This window comes from Oncorhynchus mykiss, chromosome 18 (assembly GCF_057628025.1).
Source record: "Oncorhynchus mykiss isolate SJ-2025 chromosome 18, ASM5762802v1, whole genome shotgun sequence".
In the NCBI taxonomy this organism is placed as follows: domain Eukaryota; kingdom Metazoa; phylum Chordata; class Actinopteri; order Salmoniformes; family Salmonidae; genus Oncorhynchus; species Oncorhynchus mykiss.
This window is the reverse complement of record NC_143039.1, coordinates 55561284-55589211: the sequence shown is the minus strand read 5'-3', so window position 1 is coordinate 55589211 and position 27928 is coordinate 55561284. Positions and strand designations below refer to the sequence as shown.

At 40.4% G+C, this 27928-nt stretch overlaps 1 long non-coding RNA gene across 1 annotated transcript; it reads right to left on the bottom strand.

The window, feature by feature from the left end:
* Window positions 1-66: 66 nt before the first annotated feature.
* On the bottom strand, window positions 67-27928 carry LOC149975601 (uncharacterized). Its single transcript, XR_016488207.1, has 3 exons — window positions 27193-27928; window positions 26763-26824; window positions 67-1562 (listed from the first exon to the last, which is right to left on the bottom strand). It is a non-coding gene; the product is annotated as an uncharacterized LOC149975601 (long non-coding RNA).

Below are 27928 nucleotides of genomic sequence, written 5' to 3'. Positions count from 1 at the left end.
TCAAAATATCCTATACTCCTGTTAAAGTAAGGGAAATCGACACACAAAAAAAACATACACTTCATAATTTCAGACCCTTCATTCTGGGTTGTACAATCCAATTAGTATGGTAATTCTATAATCATAATAAAGGTTATACTTCTATTAATGGGAGTGAATATCAAAAATACACACATACACAAGGGTTCTGTAGATTCAGAGGTGAATAAATATCTCAACGTTAACCGTTGTTTCCATATCTATTTTACCACAATTGGGTTGCATTGACCGATGTTTTTCACTAACTGTCCCTGGGACATCAACTTAGTCAAAATACATAACCCTGTTGTTTAACCTGTTGAGTGTAGGGGGCAGAATTTTGATGTTTGGATGAAAAATGTACTCAAATGAAACTGCCTATTTCCCAGGCCCAGAATCTAGAATATGCATATAATTGTCAGATTAGGATAGAAAACACTCTAAAGTTTCCAAAACGGTCAAAATATTGTCTGTGAGTATAACAGAACTGATATTGCAGGCAAAAATCCAACCCGGAAGTGCTGTTTTTCCTGAAAGCTCTGTTCCATTGCCTGCCTTCACTCCATTTAAAGGGATATCAACCAGATTCCTTTTCCTATGGCTACCACATGTTGTGAACAGTCTTTAGACATAGTTTCAGGCTTTTATTTTGAAAAATGAGCGACAAAGATCACATCGCATCATTGGATGGCTGGGTGCCAGCAGCATTTTGCATGCGCAACCGCTTGGAGCAGACGTTTTCTCTCTCTCTCCTATTGAAGAAGGTACAGTCCGGTTGAAATATTATCGATTATATATTGTAAAAACAACCTGAGGTTTGATTTTTAAATAAACCTTTGACATGTTTCTACGAACTTTACGGATACTATTTGGAAATTTCGTCTGCCCGGTTGTGACCGCTCGAGCCTGTGGATTTCTGAACATAACACGCCAACCAAATGGAGGTATTTTGGACATAAAAATAATCTTTATGGATCAAAAGGAAAATTTATTGTGTAATTGGGAGTCTCGTGAGTGCAAACATCCGAAGATCATCAAAGGTAAGCAATTCATTTTATTGCTTTTCTGACTTTCGTGACCAATCTACTTGGCTGCTAGCTGTTTGTAATGTTTGGTTTGCTGAGAGAGATGTCCTTACATAAACGCTTGGTATGCTTTCAACGAAAAGCTTTATTGAAATCTGACACGCCAGGTGGATTAACAACAAGCTAAGATGTGTTTCGCTATATTGCACTTGTGATTTCATGAAAATTAAATATTTTGAGTAATTTAATTTGAATTTGGCACTCTGCAATTCAGCGGATGTTGACGAAAATCCCGCTAATGGGATGGGTGCATCAAGAAGTTAACAATTATGCCAAGACATTCAAAGGGTTGGTGCTTGCTCATCAGCTCAGTGTTCCACATAATGTAAAAGGGTTAAGGGTTTAGATGACCATTTTTGCCATTTTCAGCTGCTTAGAGGTGGTGTTGAGGTTCACACTGTGCTTGACCGAATTATCTTCCATGCATCTGATACCATCTGTGGTCACCTTCGCCAAAACCTTGAGAGAGGACAGACCAGAACAACAGTTTAGTTTAGGGCATTTGTAATTCAGGAAATCCAGATTTCTAAAAAATTAACAACACACAGTTGAATACACCCCCCCCCCCTCCCAAATTTGGCTTATTACTCCCCTATCATCTTAGTGACTTCATTGCATAGTTACTGGTCAGGGAGTTAGAGGGCTAATCCTTAGGGAGAAATACAGAATATCCAGCAGACCCAATCTGGTGAGATTTGTTATTGAAGCAAGACAAAAACAAGAAAAGAAAACAACAACAGCAATGCACATATATCACTTGATGTTAATCCCTTACCATTGATGATCTTCATATGGTGTTAATCAGAAGACATTAATTTACTCAATAAATGTTCCTTTTGTTCGATGAAGTCTCTTTATATCCAAAAACCTCCATTTTGTTAGCGGGTTTTCTTCAGTAATCCACAGGCTCAAACTCAGTCAAAATAATCAGACAGAAAATCGTAATTGTATCCGTAAAGTTCATAGAAACATGTCGAACGATGTTTATATTCAATCCTCAGGTTGTTTTTTAGCCTAAATTATCTATAATATTTCAACTGGACAATGACGTCGTCAATATAAAAGGTAAACAAGAAATGCACATGCACCTGAAAAAACTCTGCGTCACTTTAGGGTCCACTCGTTCAGACTGGTCTTACTCTCTCATTTATAAGAATACAAGCCTGAAACGATTTCTAAAGACTATTGGCATCTAGTGGAAGGCATAGGAACTGAAAATGGAGTCCTATGTCAATGGATATTGTAATGGCATTGAATAGAAAACAACAAAACCAAAAAAATAACTACTTCCTGAATGGATTTTTCTCAGGTTTTCACCTGCTAAATCAGTTTTGTTATACTCACAGACACTATTTTAACAGTTTTAGAAACTTTAGAGTGTTTTCTATCCAGTTATATGCATATCATATCTTCTGGGCGCGAGTAGCAGGCCGTTCAATTTGGGCGTGCTTTTCATCCCAAATTCCGAATGCTGCCCCCTACCCTAGAGAGGTTAAGAAGTTTTTGTTTTCCTGTACTTCAGACATTATTTCAAGATATTTCAAACATTTCAAACATTTTGTGTATTGGGTTTACATTGGGTTTTTCAGTACATTTCTTCTAATCAAGAGAATTTGTGCAACCAAAACTCTGACAATAGAAACTTTCATTGGTGTACAGCATCCTTTCTAACTTGTGATAAACCCACTAAAACCAAATAAAAAGACCCCTCACTTCTAAATCAAACGTAGTATTAACCACCAACAAATATTCATTAACAGGTGGGTTCTGTGTGGGTGCTGGCATGTGTGTAGCAAAAATCGTAGGGCAAACACAAACAAAATGACCAGGCCTTGCTTAATTTGGGAGGTCCCAACCGCTTAAGGATCGGACCCTTTTTTTCCCCCCAATTCTTGCCTAAAATGACATACCCAAATCTAACTCCCTGTAGCTCAGGACCTGAAGCCTGAATATACATATTCTTGAAACCATTTGAAAGGAAACACTTTGAAGTATGTGGAAATGTAAAATTAATGTAGGAGAACAACACATTAGATCTGGTAAAAGATAATACAAAGATTTTTTTTTTTCATCATCTTTGAAATGCAAGAGAAAGTTCACAATGTATTATTTCAGGTTAGGCACAATTTCGATTTTGGCCACTAGATGGCAGCAGTGTATGTGCAAAGTTTTAGACTGATCCAATGAATCAGTGCACTTCTGTTCAAAATGTATCAAGTCTGCCCAAATGTGCCTAACTGGTTTAGTGATACATTTTCAAGTTAATACATATTGATCCCTTCAAAGCATTACATATGAATCTTAAAATAATAGAAATGTATTAAATATTGAATAAGAAATGAATATCCAACAGTGATTGGTAATAAAAATATAGAGTAACTTTTCGAAGGTATACTAAAATGAAAACAATGGCAACATAAATGTATCATGTTTGTTTTGTTTTGTTTAAAAAATTTGCAGTGGGGGGAAAAGTGGAATGTTGTTTGAGAGTGATCCGTTTGTATAAGTAATAGATTGAGAAGGTCTTCCTGTTGGGAAGAAAGGAGTACTAGTGGAAGGAAACAGATTATGGAAATTAGTGAAAGTAACAAAGTGAATGGTAATTGGCTTTCAGATGGCAATCCAATAATGCAATATTTTAGTAATTTGAAGGAATAAAACAGAGGGATTGAGCATTGGGGCTGATATTAAATTAGAGGCTGCTCACTTTTCAAGGCCTGTTCCACTGCTCTCGTGATAAAGTCATCTGTTGTCGTGCTGCTGCTCTAGTTTCAACTGTTCTGCCTGCGTCTATGGAACCCTGACCTGTTCACCGGACGTGCTACCTGTCCCAGACCTGCTGTTTTCAACTCTCTAGAGACAGCAGGAGCGGTAGAGTTACTCTTAATGATCGGCTATGAAAAGCCAACTGACATTTACTCCTGAGGTGCAGACTTGCTGCACCCTCGACAACTACTGTGATTATTATTATTTGACCATGCTGGTCATTTATGAACATTTGAACATCTTGGCCATGTTCTGTTATAATCTCCACCCGGCACAGCCAGAAGAGGACTGGCCACCCCTCATAGCCTGGTTCCTCTCTAGGTTTCTTCCTAGGTTTTGGCCTTTCTAGGGAGTTTTTCCTAGCCACTGTGCTTCTACACCTGCATTGCTTGCTGTTTGGGGTTTTAGGCTGGGTTTCTGTACAGCACTTTGAGATATCAGCTGATGTAAGAAGGGCTACATAAATACATTTGATTTGATTTTGTTTGGGTTAGAGATAGCCTTCCTGTGGAACAATATAATGTACTGCCAGTACATACTGAGCTCAAACAGGCTGTGAGAGACAGTGGGGAAATGAGGGATAGTTTGTACATAATTGTATATCAATGCCGCAGGTAAAAGAGATTATGATTACAAGAGAGTTGTTTACTTTAAAAGGTGCCCACTTCAGTTTCACGGGACACCATATCATCTGATGTGTCTGACGTATAAATAATTCTGTATACGCATTGGTTTATTGAGACTTCCTGCCCATGATGCAGTAAACTTGATTAACAATTTTTAGGACTGATTCAAATGTAGCATAGCGAAAACTAAGTACATGTTTATTGTCTTTCTTCAAGGACTGATGGAATGTCTGCTATGTCTGCAGTCTTTTTTTCCTCATGTTTATCAATGATTCTGTATCTCTCCCTTTGAAAGGCTTCCTGAAGCAGGTGTCTTAGGAGTGCAGTTAAAAGTGCCCAGATCCAGCTGTTAAAACCTCTACTGGATCGGTGTCCCACCCCGCGGGACGATTGAGCTAACATAGGCTAATGTGATTAGCATGAGGTTATAAGTAACAATAACATTTCCCAGGACATAGACATAACTGATATGGGCAGAAAGCTTAAATTGTTGTTAATCTAACTGCACTGTCCAATTTAGAGTAGCTATTACAGTGAAAGAATACCATGCTATTGTTTGAGGAGAGTGCACAGTTATTAACCTTACCATTTTCAAGTGATCCATAAAGGGACCACTCTGAACATTCCTCAGAATACTGGATGATGATCTGAAAAATAATAATAATATACAGCCTGCACACTCACACATATATGTGCAGGCTGTATATTATTATTATTTTTCAGATCATCATAATAATCCATTACACAAATATTATGTTACTTTAGCTCTAGTAACCCATTATACATTTGTGCTACATCACAAATAGCTTTACACAAGTGTTCTATTCATACAGGGGTTTGAATATTCACTCTAGTGTTCTATTTAACAGTATCCTCAGAAATAGTACTTTCTCCTTTCAAATCTCTATACAGAGTCCCTTTACAAACATTATAAATATTAAGGTTTTCACCTCCACAACGCAGCAACAATCACAGCGCAGCAGCCTGAGTGGTACACATATCTTTCAATGGCTTCTCCTGTCCTGCTGTCCTCCTGCTCACTACCTGTAGATCGATGGGCGGTGGTGGACAGAACCCCTAGATAACGTTATCGATCTAAAAACTCAGCTCAGAATGGTTGGGGTATCAATTCTTTCACGCACTCAGTAATCCTCTTTCACACAGCTCTCATTCACTCTGTACAGTCAGCTTAATATCCACATTTCAATCTCTTATCATCCAAATGTCAATCAATCATTTTATTATCCAAATTCCAATGAGTTTAACACCCACATGTTTATCAATCAGCTTATTATCCAAATTTTAATCAGCTTAACAGGTCTTTTCTAACAACCATACACAACTTTTACATACACATTCACTTAGTACTATTCCCAAACACACTCAGTAATCTCCCTTATTACCCATGTGCATCTTCAACAATTCTATGTCGTTACCTCCTATTCTATGTACATCATATGAAAAAGTATTCATCCCCCTTGGCATTTTTCCTATTTTTTTTGCATTACAACCAATAATTTAAATAGATTTTAATTTGGATTTCATGTAATGGACATACACAAAATAGTCCAAATTGGTGAAGTGAAATGAACATAATTACTTGTTTCAAAAAATCTAAAAATAAAAAAAACAGAAAGTGGTGCATGCATATGTACAGTATTCACCCCCTTTGCTAGGAAATCCCCTAAACAAGATCTGGTGCAAACAATTACCTTCAGAAGTCACTTAATTAGTTCAATGAAGTCCCCCTGTGTGCAATCTAAGTGTCACATGATCTGTCTGATCTAACTATATATGTATATACACCTGTTCTGAAAGGCACCAGAGTCTGCAACACCACTAAGCAAGAGGAAACACAAAGCAAGCAGCACCATGAAGTCCAAGGAGCTCTCCAAACAAGTCAGGGACAAAGTTGTGGAGAAGTACAGATCAGGTTTGGGTTAAAAAAAATAAACTTTGAACATCCCACGGAGCACCATGAAATTCATTATCAAAAAATGGAAGGATTATGGCACCACAACAAACCTGCCAAGAGAGGGCTGCCCACCAAAACTCACAGACCAGGCGAGGAGGGCATTAATCAGAGATTCAACAAAGAGACCAAAGATAACCCTGAAGGAGCTGCAAAGCTCCACAGCAGAGATTGGAGTATCTGTCCATAGGACCACTTTAAGCCGTGCACTCCACAGAGCTGGGCTTTACGGAAGAGTGGCCAGAAAAAAGCCATTGCTTAAAGAAAAAGAAGGAAGAAGGTACTCTGGTCAGATGAGACTAAAATTGAGCTATTTGGCCATCAAGGAAAACGCTATGTCTGGCTCAAAACCCAACACTTCACCATCCCCACAGTGAAGCATGGAGGTGGCAGCATCATGCCGTGGAGATGTTTTTCAATGCCCAGACCTCAATCCAATTGAGAATCTGTTGTATGAATTAAAGATTGCTGTACACAAGCGGAACCCATCCAACTTGAAGGAGCTGGAGCTGTTTTGCCTTGAAAAATGGGAAAGAAATCCCAGTGTCTAGATGCGCCAAGCTTATAGAGACATACACCAAGAGACTTGCAACTGTAGTTGCTGCAAAATGTGGCTCTGTAAAGTATTGACTTTAGTGGGATGAATAGTTATGCATGCTCAAGTTCTGTCTTTCTGTCTTATTTCTTGTCTTTCTCAAAAAATATATATTTTGCATCTTCAAAGTGGTAGGCATGTTGTGTAAATCAAATGATACAAACCCCCCAAAAATGCATTTTTATTCCAGGCAACAAAATATGAAAAATGCCAAGGGGGTGAATACTTTCGCAAGCCACTGTATCTTCACCCTACATATAAAATAGCACAGAGTGCACCTTATGCTATTCTCTACCAGTGGCTGCAGGCTATGTAGACATTTCTGTTGTAGCTCTAGCCTTCTTCCACGTTATATGTATCTTCTGCAGTTCCTCTATAGTCTCTACAGTATCCATGGTCCCTGAGCATCTGTAGTCCCTGAGCATTAATAGTCCTAATAGCATCCATAGTCCCAATAGTTACAGCATCTATGGCCCCTACAGCATCTATAGTCCCTCAGCATTTACAGTCCCTCAGCATCCATTGTATCAATAGTTTATAGTCATAAATGCTATGGTCTCTATAGTCTATATTGTCTTGCCGCTTCCCATACATGTAAATAACACCCCGTATTCACAATTTAAATCTCATATCTCTTCCCTATCTCTCTGTGTCTGTCTGACAACCACCTCCACATCCACATATCCAAATAGAAATGTATTCTCATTAAAACACAGAGCAGAACAAATTATGTTAGGAAGGTTTGTTCCTCCACATCTCATGGTGACAGAGAGACAGACAAAAAACACATCTTGCTGAACTTCGGAGGCCTGTGGATGGGATGGGCTACTTCAGAGCAGCTTTCATCTGGGCCTGGCTGAGAGGAGGGGAAAGGCTTCCCTGTTAAAGAGAAAGGGAGACAGGCCCACCACAGGTAGAGGAGCCACAACTAGGCAGGCCAATCGTTGAGTGAGGTATTGACAGACAGTGAACCACAGTAAGCCCAGCAGCAGTTCTCGTTGTAAACTGGTTCTAATGACATCCTTCTACCAATTAGAGAGAGAGAGTTGGAGATGCAGGCCACAATCAGAGAAGTAAGCTTCATCCTCACCATAATACAGCATGACAGCGTAGATCCCTTTTGTCACACCCTTTATTTTTCATCCTTTCAATAAATGTTAATTTTAAAGGATCCTAATTACAGTGTAATTACATATGTAATTACTGACCATCTCATTGATACATCTGTGCAATAAAGGGCTATGGAGTCTGCCCAGGCCCAATGGGTTTACAAACGGATCACATAAAAAATGACTTAACTATCAATTAAACATTTAGATATTAGACACATTAATAAACAGTTATGGTTCAAATTGTGAGATCGTCATTCGTGCTTGCCAAATTGTAAGCCTATTAAGCTTGGTTGAATAATGGTTTATAAATGTACTTAAATGGTCGTACGACAGACTCTTAATTTCATCATGTAACCTTGCAAGAGTTTCACTGTTGAGGAACATTCTTACTTTTGGAAGGGATGCATTGGTGCAATTATTTCTTTATCCCAGGAATTAAGACATCATGTCAAGATCTGCCCATCTGTGTGCCACACGACGACCTTGAACGTGCCCACATGTGTTGACACTGACTTCATGTGACAGTGAGCAAAGAACGGTGTCGAGAAGAAGGTCGGTATGCAAAATTGAGATTGCAAAATTAAAAAACACTGTTGTGAACTCGACAAAAACGTCAACACAGGAGAGAGAAAATTAGTTTTACATGCAATTTGTTTAGCTTTTTTGGATACATGAATTCTGCTAGACAATTTAGCATAGATAGTTAGTTAACTAGCCAGCGTTTTCCAGCTAGCTAGCCTTGTGTTGGCTAGCTAGCTAACATTAGCTAGCTAGCTAGCTAGCAAACCTTTCAATGATTTTTCTAATCTTGACTAGCTAGCTACCGGCTAAATCTGGATAAGAGTTTATGGCATGGTCACTACTCGCTGGCTAAATTCATAGCTAACATTAGCTGGGCTCGATGGTCTTATTAATTATTTGTGGTCTTATCTTCCCTGAACCTGAATCTCAGTGTGTCCGTAACCCCAAAGGTATTACGCGAGACACACCCAGCATGTTATCATTAGCTAGCTAGCTAATGTAAACTCATGTAAACTCGTACATCGCCTTGGTCCGTACAATTGCCCATATTTTAGCACCCCAAAAACGTAATACTTCCAGATCAACTGTAATGTCAATACCATTGTAAAGCACAATTTCTCCGCTTTCCAACAGAATCAATTACATGACCTAAACGCTGCCCGTTTCTGCATAATTCAAGCAGGCAATGAGCCCCTTCGGGTCTTTTTAAAAATGGCCGGTGGGTAAGCAAAACTAATGCGTGATAGTGAGAAGGAGAGATGTTGTGTGGGAAAATTGCTTTTTTTCACTCGATCTGTCCAACTTATCACCTTATCGCCTCTAAAATGTAAATAAAACAATATAAAGAGTTTATATAATGTGTCATTACATATCTATTTGAACGTTTGTGTCGAATTTTAATCGGGTTTTTAGGGCGGTGCTAAAGTGATCTTAGAAGGTAACAGCGGCTTTGAGAATGATGATCGCATGCAAAAAAATGACTAGGTATCCCCCCCTTACCCCCATCACTGTCCATTTCTTGTTTTTAACGAATGATAGAAGTGCTACACCTGGTGGAGAGAGATTGTAAGACAGAAATAGTTGCTTTATGCGTGCTGTACGTTACGACATGACACGTCAAGATGTAACGGAGGGTCCGTTTTTTCAAGTTTTCTGCAATGCTATAGAGCCATTACCATGTCGATCAACGCTTGAATAGAAACCCAGTTCACACCCCCGATTTTGAAGTCAACACAGTCGCTACAGTCCCATTAGCTTTCTTGTAGCCTTGTTTGAATGTTGCAGTTGCGCACATTTGTACGGAATGGGGTGAGTTTACGTTACTTGTGTCAAGACACTATGACGAATAATGTTAGCTAGTTCCTTTTCAATGTAGCTAAATGTAGCTTATTAGTGTTAGCAAACACTATTGATGCTATCTGGATAACACAACTACTAGCAAGACCTAGCCTAAACTATAGAAATGATGATTATGATGATAACTAATATAGGGTAATGTACAGTGTCTATGATACATTGTCATACATTCTTCTTGTCTTCCACAGGCTTCAGACTCCAGGATGTGAAAATGCCAGGAGCTAGGATATGCATTGGTAAATTTGGATAGAAAACACTCAACAGTTTCTAAAACTGTTAAAATATTGTCTGTGAGTATAACAGAACTGAAATGGCAGGCGAAAATCCATCCATGAAGTGATTTAATTTTGAAATGCCTGTTTTTCTATTGAAAGCCTATCCACCATACAAAGACTTATGACGCAGGTCACGATCTCGATGGCTTCCTCTACATTTGTCATGTTTCTATGAACTTTTATGGTACTTTTTAGATTTTTCGTCTGTCTGTTGTGACCGCGCTTTGTTCCAATGTATTACTGATCAAAATGCACCAACAAAGCTGAGATTTTTGAATATAAAGAGGGACTTTATCAAACAAAACGACATAGAGTCTTGGGAGTGCAACCATACGAAGATCATCAAAGGTAAGTGATATATTTTAACGCTAATTTTGACTTTTGTTACTCCTCTTCTTAGCTGCTAACTGTTTGTAATGATTTGTCTGCTGGGCGCTGTTCTCAGATTATCGCATGTTTTGCTTTCGCCGTAAAGCCTTTTTGAAATCTGACACAGTGGTTGGATTAACAAGAAGTTTATCTTTAAGCTGGTGTTTAACATTTGTATCTTTTATGAATGTTTATTTTGAGAATTTCTGTTTTGTTGAGTTTCACGCTCTACAATTTCACCGGATGTTGTTTGAGCCTGTGTTTTACTGAACAAAATACGCTAACAAAACTGAGGTTTTTGGATATAAAGAGGGACTTGATCGAACAAAACAAACATTTATTGGGTAACTGGGAGTTTTGTGAGTGTAACCATATGAAGATCATCAAAGGTAAGTGATACATTTTATCGCTATTTCTGACTTTTGTTACTCATCTACTTGGCTGGTTACTGTTTGTAATGATTTGTCTGCTGGGCGCTGTTCTAAGATAATTGCATGGTATGCTTTTGCTGTAAAGTATTTTTGAAATCTGACACTGTGGTTGGATTAACAAGAAGTTCATCTTTAAACCGATGTTCAACACTTGTATGTTTCATTAATTTTTATAATGAGTATTTCTGTTTTTGAATTTGGCGCTCTGCAATTTCACTGGATTTTGGCCAGGTGGGACGGTAGCATCCCACACCTCTAGTGAGGTTTTAAGAGTTTATTTGGAATACAGCAGCTCTATAAACACTCTTCCGTGGTGCCCCAGTTTATTAACAATTTAATTGTTGCATGGTTTAATGCAATCACGCAATCAAATGTTAGGTAATCGAGTTGATAAAATAGCCTGTCGTATAATTTAATCAGTCAGAGACACGACACTACGCCTCTTGAGGTGCGCAAGCACTTTGGATGAAATGATTGAATAACATGTACAGTACCAGTCAAATGTTTGAATGAGTAGGTGTGTCCAAACTTTTGACTGGTACTGTATGTGTATATTTATTTTGCAATGCTTATATCGGGGCGGCAGGGTAGCCTAGTGGTTAGAGCGTTGGACTAGTAACCGAAAGGTTGCATGTTCAAACCCCCTGAGCTGACAAGGTACAAATCTGTCGTTCTGCCCTTGAACAGGCAGTTAACCCACTGTTCCTAGGCCGTCATTGAAAATAAGAATTTGTTCTTAACTGACTTGCCTAGTTAAATAAAGGTAAAAAAAAAAAAAAAAATCAGAGAAAGATAAGATCTCATGATCAAAATACCAGTGTCTGATTAGAGCAAAACATTAAGTGAAACATTCTAGTCATTCATCTTGAAATGTTTTATCGTTTTAAAATGGATGAGAAAATATTTGGGTCATATGCCCAAGCTCGAAAGATCAATCAATCAACATTGCTTGATTAAAACAGTTATTTTAAATGAAATCTTGACATTTTTTATCATCTTCCTTTGTAATCTCAAAAATGTTTATCGTCTTTGTTTGTTTGACTGAGGAGATGTGTGTGTCATGTTCTGTAGCAGCAGAGAAGCCATTTCAGGCCACATTCACATTGGACTGGAACAAAATATATATTTCACTTTGGTATTATTCTGACTAACTGTCATCACTTTACTGTTGCAGACATGTACAGCGAGAAATGAATTTAGAATTTATCACCAACTTTCTAGATTGATGTAACTGTAGGCCTGTGTGTTCTGCAGTGTTTGCTTGTGTAGGGGCTCTATTCAAACCATGTCACGGGAGTTCAGCGTTACAACGTGACCGCTTTTAAATGTCAATGTTCCCGCGTATGCGGAGAATACATTCACAGTAAAAGCTGTATATATCGGCTCAATGGTAAATTACCTTAACATTTTTATTGCGCATTCTGCAACACTTCAGCTATACAGATTGAATAGATGTTTGTCTTTATTTTGATCATCTCAGAGCCCAATCTGTCATGAGAGATACCTTTATGTTGATGGTGGCACTTTTAGGAGACACATGGCAGTGGTTGGTGTTTGGCACATATAAGTGTTCCTTTGGTTCATATTGTTCCTGTTGTCACGGACGTCATCGTGGAAATGACCGGACCAAGGTGCAGTGAGCGTACATTTTCCTTTATGTAAATGTCGCCAACAAAACAACAAAGAAACGATTGTGATGCTTACAGGGGCTATACAGGCCACTAACAAAGACAACTACCCACAACTAAGGTGGAAAAACAGGCTGCCTAAGTATGATTTTCAATCAGAGACAACGGTAGACACCTGTCTCTGAGAACCATACCCGGCCAAAACATAGAAAAAGAAAACATAGAAATAAAGAAACTAGAATGCCCCCTAGTCACACCCTGGCCTACCCAAAATAGAGAATAAAAACCTCTATGGCCAGGGCGTGACACCTGTGCCAATGGCTTATGTCACGAACCGGCTCAAAGCCCGTAACAAAGGGAGACAACGTGGAGATAAGGAGTAACAAAATATATATTTATTTAACTAAAACAACTAAGGAAAATATACAATGATGTGTGTAATCAGTAGTGTAAGTGAGTTTTGCGTGCATGAATGTGATAATGCAGGGTGTTGAAAGGTGCCAAAGCAAACAAACAAAAGGCCACCAAGAACCACAACACAATCTACCAAGGTGTCTGCATGGAGAGAGTCTCCTCCATGAATGTGGAAGAGGTCTATTTATCCTGGGAGACACCTGGCCCAGGTGTTTCCCATGAAGCTGACGACCCTCCCAACTCCGCCCACCGGCATCCTAATAAGGAAACAAGAACAAAGACAGAATACAGCAGACAGAGTGGGAGGGTCGTCACACTTACCCCCTTCAACCAATTCATAACAGTTGCTTTCTTCTTTGCTCATTTGGTAACCGGGGATGTGCCAATCGTTTTCCCCGTTTGCCCAGTTGGTAGAACGCGACTATGCCAATGGCTTCCCCCCTTCGCCCAGTTGGTAACAGGCGACTGGCAAGCGACTCATTTGAAGTCTATTAAATCTCCCTCTGAAGCAGCCAAATGGGACGGTTTGAACCATACAGCCTCTTCAACAGGGCAAGAGCAGATGGAGCACATTATCTAGACCCCTGAGTCCTCACACTCTCCTGGATACAGCTACTAAAGGAGAACAAGATAGGTTTTTGACAAAATAGAAAAATATTCTTCTAACCATATGGTTGCCCTTGGCTTGGTTTGGTATCTTCCCTGCTTGAAAACAACAGGAGATATGCTGCTTTTGACAACATAACAAAGTTTCTCTTTCTTTTATTTTTTTGTCTTTGAATATTTCTTTCTTCCTCCGTTTCCTCTTGGTTAGATGCTAGAAATAAACATGTTTCTTCATGAGGTCATTATTTCTACATTTCACAGCATGGTCCAGTGAAAATGCAGAACATGTTCAGTTTTACATCAGAAGATGTTCTACAGCACCAGGCTCAGGCTGACTGGCAGAAAACAGCAGCATCTACAGAAGCTGTTATTTCACCTTTCCCCCGCTTGTATGATCACACCTGTTCCCCTCCAGTGATGCTCAATAGAATCAGTCATACCTCCATTTCTGCCTTTCTTTCTTTTCTACCTTGCCGTTGTAACTTAACATTGTACCTTTTCTCCCTCCCTCACGTAACCTCCTCATTCTTCTCTTCTGCCCGTTGTAATGTAACATTGTATCTTTTCTGTTGAATCAGTGATACACCTCTCACCTCTCTTTCTCTTCTCTACTTGGCCGTCATTCTACTATGACTGTGGCTGACAAGCATGACATCCATTCTTTGATGTAAGGGACTCAACAGGATTTAATGACTGTTAGAGTTATGGTGGGTGTGATATGAACAGCAGTGAAGACTGTAACAATCGTGTGTGTCTATGTGTGTGAACACGGAGTGATTGCTTTGCATGCTCATTAAGGAACATCCAACAAATGGTAGTAACTGTGGCAACCTCGGGATAATGGCAAGCTCTGTCAAACACACACAGACTTCAGTGTGAAAAAATAACACATTTGTTGTGGCTTGATTCAGAGGGGTTGGGTTAAATGCGGAAGACGCATTTCAGTTGAATGCATTCAGTTGCACAACTGACTAGGTATCCCCCTTTCCTTCATAACAGCTTTGCACTATACTGTACATCACCCTACAGATGCTCACAAATAACAGCTGGCTGTTGATATGAGAAAGAGGTCAAGTAGGGAGGAATGGTTTTGACCTTAGATAATTGCAGTAAACAAGGGATAGCCTTTAGAATTACATATAAAAGGGAGTAGTTCTGCCAAACCAGGTTGAAAAATCCGGTGAGGGACCAATTTTTTGGGGAAGGGGGTGAAAGAAGCACGAAGTTCACAGGAATGTGATGTATTTGTTGTTATGGACGGAGACAGTGTTATGAGGCAGGATGGGCTACAGTGTGTGTGTGTGCCTGCATCCATGTGCGTCGGTGTTTGTGTGTGTCCGTGTGCCTGTGTGTGCGCTCATGTGTGTTTAAGTCATGAGAACTGACAGGACGTGAACAGAAGGGAGGCGAGAACTGAAAGAAAAAACAAACATATTGTTCCACCTCATCTCATTACTAGCCAAGTGTCCCTCTTCTCTCCTTCTCCCTCCATGCTGCTCTCCTGATGCCTGGCAGAGGAAGGGGGAGAAGGAAGAAGGGAGAGAGGGAGGATGAGAGAAGGGGAGGGAGACAGTGAGGGAGTAAGTGAGGGAGAGAAAGATGAAGGGAAGATGTAGGCTGTCTAACAGGAAAGAACCAAGAACAAAGCATGAATATACAAGGTTAGCCTATAGCCTGATCCGAAATCTGTTTGTGCTTTCTTGCCAACTCCTGTGGTCACTGGCATGACATTAATAATCATAGGAGTTGGCAATACGGTGCAAACTGGGACCAGGCTAACACAATAACGGGTTGCTGAACAGAATTATATAGTATAGAAGTTCTCACATCATATGACATACCACTTTATTGGGGGAAAAAGGACAAGACTACTCTGAATGTAATAACACTATTACTGTACACCCTTATGACTGTTTGTCCAGACTTGTGCTTCTACTCAAGCCATGGTCAGTTTCCTATTTTGCTATTGATGATGACGAACATAGCTGCGATGATATGGGAGTTATTTATATCCTTGGCCCATTCTGTATCACTCTGTCTGGCAGTCCAATCAGCAGCATTGACATCACCTTGACTTTGAAGGCTGTTGCCCACCTTCTATGGAAACTTGACATACCTTATATTGTCCAGAGGAATATCAAGTCAGAACTAGATAGAGGGAGATCGAATGCTGCCTGTCAGCCGAACAATTTGAAAAACCACAAAGTGTGATGTGGAAATTGAAGCGATGACTCTCTGAGGTTCTTTCCATTCCAAAGATGGGATTGATCTTTTGAAAGGGATAGGTGTGTGTGTGTGGGTGGGTGTGGGTGTCACGTTCTGACCTTTATTTCCTTTGTTTTGTCTTTTTTTAGTATGGTCAGGGCGTGAGTTGGGGTGGGCAGTCTATGTGTGTTTTTTCTATGTTGGGGTTTTGAGTTCAGCCTAGTATGGTTCTCAATCAGAGGCAGGTGTCGTTAGTTTTCTCTGATTGAGAATCATACTTAGGTAGCCTGGGTTTCACTTTTGAGTTGTGGGTGTTGTTTTCCGCGTGTGTGTTTGTTGCCACACGGTACTGTTTCGGTTTCATTCGTTTCACGTTTATTGTTTTGTAGTGTTCAGTTTATGTCTTTTAATAAACGTTATGGACACTTACCACGCTTACCACCATTGGTCCTCCGATCCTTCTCGCTTCTCCTCCTCCTCCTCAGAGGAGGAATGCCGTTACAGTGGGTGCATGTGTTAACCTGAAGTCTTTGAAGCTGACCCCATAACTACTCATAACAACCGACCCCATAACTACTCATAACAACCGACCCCATAACTACTCATAACAACCGACCCCATAACTACTCATAACAACCGACCCCATAACTACTCATAACAAACGACCCCATAACTACTCATAACAACCGACCCCATAACTACTCATAACAACCGACCCCATAACTACCCATAACAACCGACCCCATAACTACTCATAACAACCGACCCCATGACTGCTCATTCTATCTAACCACAATAGATAGAAAATTATATATAACAAAACTCAAATGGAAGGAGTTAGCATTTTGGCACAGTCCAGGCAGTGCTAAGGGGGAACCTGGTTAACCCCTTATGTAACAAATATCAGAAATTCCCTTTTGTGTCCTAAATAGTGTCCTATTCTATATTTAGAGCACTGCTTTTGACCAAAGCGCTAGCAGTATACTGAATAAGGAATAGTCTGCCATTTGGGACTAAGACAATGCTTTGGCTTTCATTTCCCAACAGGCCCAATCTGTCAGCAGCTCCACTGGGCAGTTTGAGGTACTCAACGTGTAATTGTGGGTAATGGAGGTGGCCTCAGGCAGAGTTAGAATGTGTTTGTGTGTGTATATATGTGACATTTCTGTCTCTCTTTCTCTCTTTCTTTCTTTTTTAAAAATGTCCCGCCTGTCTGTCTGTCTGGCGGTCTGCCTGCCTGTCTGTTTGACGCACCTCAAGGCAACAGTGAGCTAAGGTTTGTTTCTGTCACGCTCCCGCTCGCCCTCCCTGGCGCTCGAAGGCACCAGGCTCCCCAGCATTACGCACTCCTGCCACCATCAGTAAGCACACCTGCCTTCCTTCGTCACGCGCATCAGTGTATTATTGGACTAACCTGGACTCAATCACTGGTTAATTACCTCCCCTATATTTCTCAGTTCCCCACTGCTGCATTAATGTTAGTATGTCGTTGTTACCCGTGTGTTGACGCTGTTCCTGTCTTATTACCTGTCTGTTCCGCATTAAACTCCCTGTACCTGCTGCCGATCTCCAGCGTCGGTCCTTTCAGTTTCTTTCTTGAGGGAGGTTTCTCACCAGCACTGTAGATGTCCATGTACCACAATAGGTTGAGAGTAAGTATTGCATGCAGTACAGATATGAAGTACAGAAATATAAACGTTTGATATCATTTGATAGAAATCACAGTTTCGAATGGACAGGGATGGATAGTCATATCAATACTAACCTGTTTGCATTGATAGAAATCTGCAGAGAACCACGTCTCATTCTCAAACACTTCCTGATATTTTGTTATAGCAAATGTACAAACTTTTTAAAACTATACACTGCAACCCTCTGACAGAGCTGTTATTGGTGCTACAGTAATTTATTATTTCTTCGTCAATGTGTCTTTGGTTCTGGTAACAAAACTCTCACCAGTTGTCTGTAAAAAAAAAAAAAAGCCTATCCTAACCCTGAGCACGTCAGCCCCAAAGACTCGGCAGGTCTGGCAGCAGTCTGTTGGTCTCTCTCTCTCTCTCTCTCTCTCTCTTTCAGTATCGCTGTACGGAGACCCTCCATGAATTCAAACACTGCAGGTGGCATGAATTTAACCAAAAGGAAATCTCCTGGCTTGTCAAGCTGCTTTCTGGACAGGACACTGTTTGTTACTACTGGCCACCTGGCTGTCTGCTTCAGTTCTGGCCCCGGAGGGTTTAGCAGAAGAGTTGACACATAGAGGTGTTAACCAGGTTCAGCTAAAGATTAAAGGGGTACCAAAACATAATGTAGCCACAGGCTGGTTTAGTTCAACAGAATAACGAAGATATGCATTATAGCTATGTAATGTGCATATGACAAACTACACCTAAGAGCCTTGCAGAAAAAGTATACTTTTTGAGAAGCTTGTCTTGTCGTTGTGATGACATGAATCAATGTTTTGTCTGTGGAACAAGTTGCCGAGGCAGAGTCATCAATCAATAGCTGTTGTTTATTTCTGAAACTTTGCAAAGTGAAGCAAGACCATCCTTATCAAGCACATCATCATCTGATAGCCAACTCTTAGGCTTATATGATAACTTGAGAGAGAGAATTCGCTACCACATTTCACTTCCCGCCTGGTTTCTGACTCACCCAGTCTAGACTGGTTCCTGATAAAATAAATGTATTATTTATTAAACACACAGATATTGATCTTCAAATTACCACATAGACGTCTCCACTATGTCTCAACAACACACTCACACTAACTACGCAAATAAAACTGTTCCACCCGCATCATTACCTGGTTTAATTGGATGGGTTGACGCTATAAATATGTTATCTTTCAAATTAGAGAACACAGATCTGGCATAATGATGAAATTAAATGTCACAATGAAATGTAACAACAGCTCCTTGCAGACAGACTACATAATTTCCGACCTCCAGGGGTTCCCCCAGATAGCATGTGAACATGATTTAAGCAATACAAAAATGCAATACAGAAATGTATTGAGTTAAAAACGCCTCCTACTAACATGGACTCCTTTTTGCTTTCTTGAGTAAGGCAGCTCCAAAATATAAAATAAAAAAATGCAGGTGTTTCGGTTACACCCTGATCTGTTTCACCTGTCTTTGTACTTTACCTTCTACGCAGAGCTGTAAAGAAAAAGCCATATCTCAGATTGGCCAATAAAAAGAAAAGAACACAGCCACTGGACAGAGGAACTCTGCCTAGAAGGCCAGCATCCCGGAGTCGCCTCTTCACTGTTGACGTTGAGACTGGTATTTTAGCGGGTACTATTTAATGAAGCTGCCAGATGAGGACTTATGTTTCTCAAACTAGACACTCTAATGTACTTGTCCTCTTGCTCAGTTGTGTACCACGGCCTCCCACTCCTCTTTCTATTCTGGTTAGAGACAGTTTGCTCTGTTCTGTGAAGGAGGTGCACAGCGTGTTCCTTAAGGTGTACTTGTCTGTTTTTTAAACCTGATTCATCCGATCATGTTTTTAGTCTGATCATTCAGAATTATGCTGCCTGCTACTATGATACATCACATGGCGAGGACATTCACTATCAAGCTATCAATGTGCATAATATCTAACAAGTAAGGCAAGGGTAGGGAAAAAATATGAAATGCTAATGCACATTCTGACTGAGTGACAGCAAACTTGGCTTCCCAATGCAAGTTGAGGACTCAGACACACACACAGACAAACCCCTCAGCACGCTGCTCCTTTTTTTGCAATGATAACATGCAGGGAGATATTTTGACTAAATCTATTTAGGCATTGTAAAACACTTCAATTTTTTCCGATCACGACTATCATCCAATCTGACCATCAACTGTCAATTTACAGATACAAATACGAATATGAGTATGGCCATGTCTGCATACTCCTACCAGACACACTTGTCTAAATTGATGGGTCATGTAATAATCTCGCGAGGAGGAGTCTTTTGTTTAGACATGTAGCTAGCTAGCTAGCTAGCTAAACAATTAACCATAATCCTAACCTATACTACTAGCAATACAAATGGATTGTCATAGCTAGCCACCATGCATGAAATGCTGTAGTATGAATCTGCAGGTAGCTAAAGCTAATAAATTAGTTTCAATGTTAGCTAGCTAGCTAATATTAGGCTTTAACTAGATTTCTGAGATACACATAATATTACAACACAGATCATACACGTAACATAAGCTTGCGAGCAAGCAAGCTAACGTTGGCTCTCTAGTATTCAGACCCCTTGACTTTTTCCACATTTTGTTATGAAATCAAAACATGTGTAGAATTGCAGGAAATTAGCTTTAAAACTTCAACATTTTCTGTCAGACTCATGACAAACTGTGTAGAATAGCATTATAAAACTGCACATTCTTCTCTCTCCTATGGCAAAATGTTTTGAAATGCAGGAAGTAAACTGTTCCCCCCCCATGATAAAAATCCCCCACCTCTCCTTCCACTGATACAGTTTTCAAAATACCCGTCCATATATCCCTCAAGAGAGGCATAATAAGTAATGTCAAACTGTGTAGAGTTGCAGATAATGCTTGTAAATGTCGCAAAACTAAGACTGTCAACGAAACAAAGACGGTTCTGCCGAGTTGTTCTGCAGAATTATTCAAGGAAGGAAAGAGAGGAAGGCTCCACACCACTTTCTCACTATTTTACCTAGTTATTTACAGATGATCAAATATTGCTCTTTGTAGCTTTGTCAACTATGTGTGTGTTTTCTATACCTGTTCACACCTCTCCCTGTAGACTTTACAGACGCTCTAAACCCCCTTGGCTGTACCCTTTTAATTTAGTGTACACAACCCATGTGGAATTCCTGGTCTCTGGCAGAATCTGGAACTGCCGATCTGCGGTCAAGAACACAGAGTTCATCTGCATCTGATCGTCACGGTGGTGGCACAGGTCTACTCATTTCTCTGGTGGCACAAAACTACTAATTTCTCGTGTCTTTGGCATCATTAAAGGTGAAGACTTATTTTATCAAATCAATTCTCTGTAATTATTACGTTATTAAACTAATCATGTAAATGTAGATAACTAGGAAGTCGGGACACCACGGAAAATCTTCAGATTGCAAAGTTATAATTTTCCGAATATAACTCTTCAGATCTTTTTTTTTTATACCTCACATCAGTCTCATTCCAAATGTCATAAATTGTTGGTTATCTGCACAAACTCAGCCTTTATCATCCATACACCAAATCATCCTGTCACAACTTCCGCCGAAGTTGGCTCCTCTCCTTGTTCGGGCGGCGTTCGGCGGTCAACGTCACCGGCTTTCTAGCCATTGCCGCTCCACTTTTCATGTATCCATTTGTTTTGTCTTGTTCCCTGCACACCTGGTTGTCATTCCCCAATCAATCTACATGTATTTATTCCTCATCATGTCTTTGTGTAAGATTGTTTGTGTTACGTGTTTGTTGTTGACGCGCCAGACTGGTTTGTTTTTTTCCCGTGGTATTTCACGAATATGTTTATTGTTAACTTGTTATGGCTGCAATCCCCCTATCGGGATAAGTGTCATCAACAACCGCTGAATAGCATAGCGCTACATTCAATAAATATTACTACAAATATTTATATTCATGAAATCACAAGTGCAATATAGGAAAACACAGCTTAGCCTTTTGTTAATCCACCTGTCGTGTCAGATTTTGAAATTATGCTTTACGGCGAAAGCAATCCAAGCGTTTGTGTAAATGTATCGATCGCACGACAAAACATTAAGTACACTTAGCATCAGGAAGCTTGGTCACGAAAATTAGAAAAGCAATCAAATTAATTGTTTACCTTTGATGATCTTCGGATTTTTTCACTCACGAGACTCCCAGTTACACAACAAATGTTCCTTTTGTTCCATAAAGATTATTTTTATATCCAAAATACCTCCGTTTGTTCGTCGCATTATGTTCAGAAATCCACAGGAAAGAGCGGTCACGACAACGCAGACAAAAGTTCCAAATAGTTTCCATAATGTCCACAGAAACATGTCAAACGTTTTTTATAATCAATCCTCAGGTTGTTTTTAAAATATATAATTGATAACATATCAACTGCAAATGTCTTTCACAGTAGGAGAGGGAAAAGCAATACCTATCCAAACTCTGTTGCGCGAGCAAAACTCATGTGACCATTTGACGCGATGTTATCATTCTGGCTCATTTTTCAAAATAAAAGCCTGAAACTATGTCTGAAGACTGTTGCCACCTTGAGGAAGCGATAGGAAAAGGAATCTGGATCATATCCCTTTAAATCCAGCAAAGGGAGTCTATGGAACATGGAGTTTTCAAAATAGAAGCCATTTCCTGTTTTGATTTTCCTCAGGGTTTCGCCTGCAATATCAGTTCTGTTATACACAGACAATATTTTGACAGTTTTGGAAACTTTGGAGTGTTTTCTATCCAATACTAATAATAATATGCATATATTAGCAACTGAGACTGAGGAGCTGGCTGTTTACAATGGGCATGTTTTCATGCAAGCTACTCAATACTGCCCCTGCAGCCATAAAAAGTTAAACATAATTCTTGTGACTGTTTTGCGCGTTTTGCACTTTTGCCTCAATAAAGTGTGGTCTGTTCACAAATCTCTGCTCTCCTGCAGCTGACTTTGCTACCAGTACCCATACACATGACACATCCATACACCAATTTGCTTAATAATTTATGTACTAACTAACTAAATAATCACAGAAATGCATAAACAAACAAACCGTAGATATTGGTTACTAAGAAGGATAGGGAAGATTCCCTAGTGGGCTAAGCCGATATGACGGCTTGGTGGACAAAGGGAAGTGGGCATGGACTGAGAAAGATGCGGGAAAGACAAAAGGGATCACTACACACAGTTGATGATTATATTAATTGAAATGCTAATTCTTTGCACATGAACGCTCACTCATTTCGGGAATATTTGCAATCAATATATATTTACGCCCATGTGTCGCTGTGATCTCTGTTGGAATCTAGTCCGTCTGCTGGAGAGTTCATCCGAGTAGCTCTCTCTCTTTCTGTTTCCCTGAGGATCAAAGTATTTCATGGTTAGAATGGATACTTCAGAGTACCAGTCAGAAATGTTCTCATAGAATAGATATTTTGGCGGATGTCGGTATTCTCGTCCCAGGTTTACATAATTTCTAGGTGCAGACTAGTAATTAGTATCTAAAATTTGCTCTTATTCTGTAGGGATTGATAGTCTCAGATTTGAACCATTTCCAGCTGTGTAACCAATGCTCCACGTGGTATGGTTAGGAATTCAATAACTATTCGCAATCACAGCTCACACAGTGGGTTTGCTTAATCTTGGTACTCGAACCTGTGTCACCCCAGTTTACACCGAGGTATGCGTGGTCTAAAGAGGATTTCCTCGGGAGGGTTTTTTATTCGTAACAGTAGAAAAGGCGGTTCCACGATGCCAGATCATGTCTGTGTTCACGGGGGCGGGCCAATGACTTAGTTAAACTTCAAAGGGAATACAATTCTCTCACATTAAAGGTTTAACATCACATTACATCATTTCACAAATAGTTGAATCTTTACTCATTCATTTTATACAAGAATTAGATGCAAGCCTCATAACTGAAGAATCTGTATAAACAGAGTTAGGGTAATGTGGCTATATTGTCTTTCATGAAGTCACAAACATGAAACAAATTTGACTGGGTCGTAGCTGGCTTCTCCACAGACCGTTTACACACTCTCCAAAATATGTATATTGTTCAATTCTCAAATCTCCATACTGCATGGCCAGGGAGAGTCTCTTTACTGAATTTATGACGTGAGGGTTGAGTTGTAAAACTGCTCCCCCTCCTAACAGGAGAGGGGGGTTGTTCACACCTCTGCTAGCCAATTCACTAAAAGGGTTAGCGTCATGATACTCCCAAGTGGAGATTCTCTTTTCTCCCACCACCTTAATCCTCCCCCTCCATCCTCCCTCTCTGCAGATGGCTTTGTCAACCACTTTGAAAAAAAGGTTGATGACATCCATTACTCATTCACTCAGCCTATTGAGTCCACTGGTCTCACTCACACAGAACTAACCTACGCCTTGACCTCCTTCTCCCCTCTTTCTCCAGATGACATCCAGCAACTACTTAGGTCTCGCAGCTCGAAAACCTGCCTGCTTGACCCCATCCCCACCTCCCTTCTCCCGACCATCTCTGGAGATCTTATCCCATTCCTCACTTCCCTCGTCAACTCATCCCTGACCACTGTATGTGTCCCCTCTGACTTCAAAATGGCCCGAGTTGCTCCCCTCCTCTAGAGACCAACACTCGACTCATCTGACTCCAAAAACTCTAGATCTGTATCCCTTCTTTCTTTTATTTACAAAACACTTGAGCGTGCTGTCTCTGATCAACTTTCTTGTTATCTCTCTCAGACCGATCTTCTTGACTCTGCCAGTTCAAGATGGCTTCAAGATGGATCACTCAACTGAAGGCTCTCCGCACTGGCAAAGTTGACTCTCTCTCCTCTGTACTCATCCTCCTAGATGTATCTGCTGCCTTCAACACAGAGAACCATCAGATCCTCCTCTCCACCCTCTCAGGGCTGGGCATCTTAGGCTCTGCATGCTCTTGAATTGCATCCTACCTGGCAGCTGCTCCTACCATTTGACGTGGAGTGGATATGTATCTGAACCCCATACTCTCACTACTGGTGTCCCCCAGGGCTCGGTTCTAGGCCCTCTCCTCTTCTCAATATACACCAAGTCACTTGGCTCCGTCATATCATCACATGGTGCCTCCTATTATTGCTATTACTCCTTACCCCTTTCTGAAACCCAGGTGGTGATACGTATATCTGCGTGCCTGGCAGGTATCTCAACTTGGATGTCGGCCCACCACCTCAAGCTCAACCTCGACAAGACGGAACTGCTCTTTCTCCTGGGAAAGGCCTGCCCCCTCAAAAACCTTTCAATCATGGTTGACAACTCCACAGTGTCACCCTCCCAGTGTGCCTTGAACCTTGGACAACACCCTGATGTTCTCTGCAAACATCAAAGCAGTGACCCACTCCTGCAGGTTCTTGCTCTACACCATCCATAGAGTACGACCCTACCTCACACAGGAAGCTGTGCAGGTCCTAATCCTGGCACTTCTCCCGTCTGGACTATTGCAACTCACTGTTGGCTGGGTTCCCCACATGTGCCATAAAACCCATGCAACTAATACAGAATGCTGCAGCCCGCCTGTTTTTCAAACTTCCCAAGTTCTCTCATGTCACACCACTTCTACGCACACTCCACTGGCTTCCGGTTGAAGCCCGCATCCACTACAAGACCATAGTACTTACCTATGGAACAGCAAGAGGAACCGCCCCTCTCTACATTCAGGCTATGCACAAACGCTACACCCAAACCCGAGCACTCTGTTCTGCCACTTCAGGTCTCTTGACCCTCCCACTCCTACGGGAGGGCAGCTTCCTCTCAACCCAGTATAAGCTCTTCTCTGTCATGGCAACCCAATGGTGGAACCAACTTCACCCTGAAGCTTGAACAGAAGAGTCTTTGCCCATCTTCCGAAAACATCTGAAACCTTACCTCTTCAAACAGCATCTTAAATAATCCGCCTCCTCACCTCGGCCCCCCCCCCCCCTAAAAAAACACAAATTAACCAGCACTTGCACTTGACGACCCCCCCCTTCTACTTTCTATGCCTGTGATACGTGGTTGTCCCTCCAGGCTGTCTTAAGATGAATGCACTAACTGTAAATTGCTCTGGATTAAAGCGTCTGCTAAATTATTAAAATGTTAATGTAAAATGTTTTTAAAAATACGAGGAGGACCCATCTACTGTTCGTTCCCCCCCAATATCTACATCACAATCTCGCTTGTGCTGTCGTAATCGATGGTGCTTCAGTGTTTATTCCCCCTGTTTTTTACAACACAGCAGTGCCAGTGACAGTTTTGTACAATACAGTGTCACCTCATTGTCTGGAGACTTTGTCTCATAAACTGATCTCTACTGTAATTTGTCTTCTCCCTTTGGACATGTCATGTCATGTACCAGGAGATTGTCATGCCCTGACCATAGAGAGCCCTTGTTTCTCTATGGTGTAGTAGGTCAGGGCGTGACTAGGGGGTATTCTAGTTCATAATTTCTATGTTGTGTTCTAGTTTATATTTTCTATGTTGGTGTTTTGTATGATTCCCAATTAGAGGCAGCTGGTAATTGTTGTCTCTAATTGGGGATCATATTTAAGTAGATATTTCTCCCACCTGTGTTTGTGGGATATTGTTTTGTGTTTTGTGCATGTGCACCACGTAGTCACGTTTAGTTGTTAGTTTATTGATTTATTGTTTTTTCTTTAAGTTTCACTTTGCAATAAATATGTGGACATCCGCTGCTCCTTGGTCCCGTTCTTACGACAACCGTGACAGAGATAATATTTCTCTTCATAAGACCATCCATGACATGTCAGTGACATACAGTGCCTAGTGAAAGTCAAAACATTTATTACTTAACCTTTCTGATCTCCCCATCCCGGATCCGGGTTCGTGAATACAGACTCAAGCTCATTACCATAACGCAACGTTAACTATTCATGAAAATCGCAAATGAAATGAAATAAATATGCTAGCTCTCAAGCTTAGCCTTTTGTTAACAACACTGTCATCTCAGATTTTCAAAATATGCTTCTCAACCATTGCAAAACAAGCATTTGTGTAACAGTATTGATGGCTAACGTAGCATTTAGCATTAACATTCAGCTGGCAACATTTACACAAAAAAACAGAAAAGCATTCAAAAAAATCATTTACCTTTGAAGAACTTCAGATGTTTTCAATGAGGAGACTCTCAGATAGCAAATGTTCAGTTTTTCCTGAAAGATTATTTGTTTAGGACAAATCGCTCCGTTTTCTGCGTCACGTTTAGCTATGAAAAAAACCCTGTATCCAGGATTGTGTAAATCTATCAGCAAGCTCATTAGCATAACACAACGTTAACTATTTATGAAAATCGCAAATGAAATGAAATAAATATGCCATCTCTCAAGCTTAGCCTTTTGTAAACAACACTGTCATCTCAGATTTTCAAAATATGCTTCTCAACCATAGGAAAACAATAATTTGTGTAAAAGTAGCTAGCTAGAGTTAGCATTTCGCGTTAGCATTTAGCGTTAGCATTAGCGTTAGCATCCAGCACGCAACATTAACAAAAACATAAAAGCCTTCAAATAAAATCATTTACCTTTGAAGAACTTCTGATGTTTTCAATGAGGATACTCTCAGTTAGATAGCAGATGCTCAGTTTTTCCAAAAAGATTCCTTGTGTATTAGAAATAGCTCCGTTTTATACATCACATTTGGCCACCAAAAAAAATCCATAAATTCAGTCCTCAAAACGCAAACTTTTTTCCAAATTAACTCCATAATATCGACTGAAAACATGGCAAACGTTGTTTAGAATCAATCATCAAGGTGTTTTTCACATATCTCTTCATTGATACATCGTTCTTGGACACATGCTTTCTCCCCTGAATCAAATGGTAAAGTGGAAGCAGCTGGCAATTGCGCACCGAATTCGACGCAGGACACCAGGCGGACACTTGGGAAATGTAGTCTCTTATGGTCAATCTTCCAATGATATGCCTACAAATACGTCACAATGCTGCTAAGACCTTGGGCGAACGACAGAAAGTGTAGGCTCATTCGTTGCGCAATCACAGCCATATAAGGAGAGAATGGAAAACAGAGCTTCAGAAATTCTGCTAATTCCTGGGTGATGCATCATCTTGGTTTCGCCTGTAGAATGAGTTCTGGGGCACTTACAGACAAAATCTTTGCAGATTCTGAAACTTCAGAGTGTTTTCTTTCCAAAACTGTCAAGAATATGCATAGTCGAGCATCTTTTCGTGACAAAATATCGCGCTTAAAACGGGAACGTTTTTTATCCAAAAATGAAATAGCGCCCCTAGAGCTCTAAC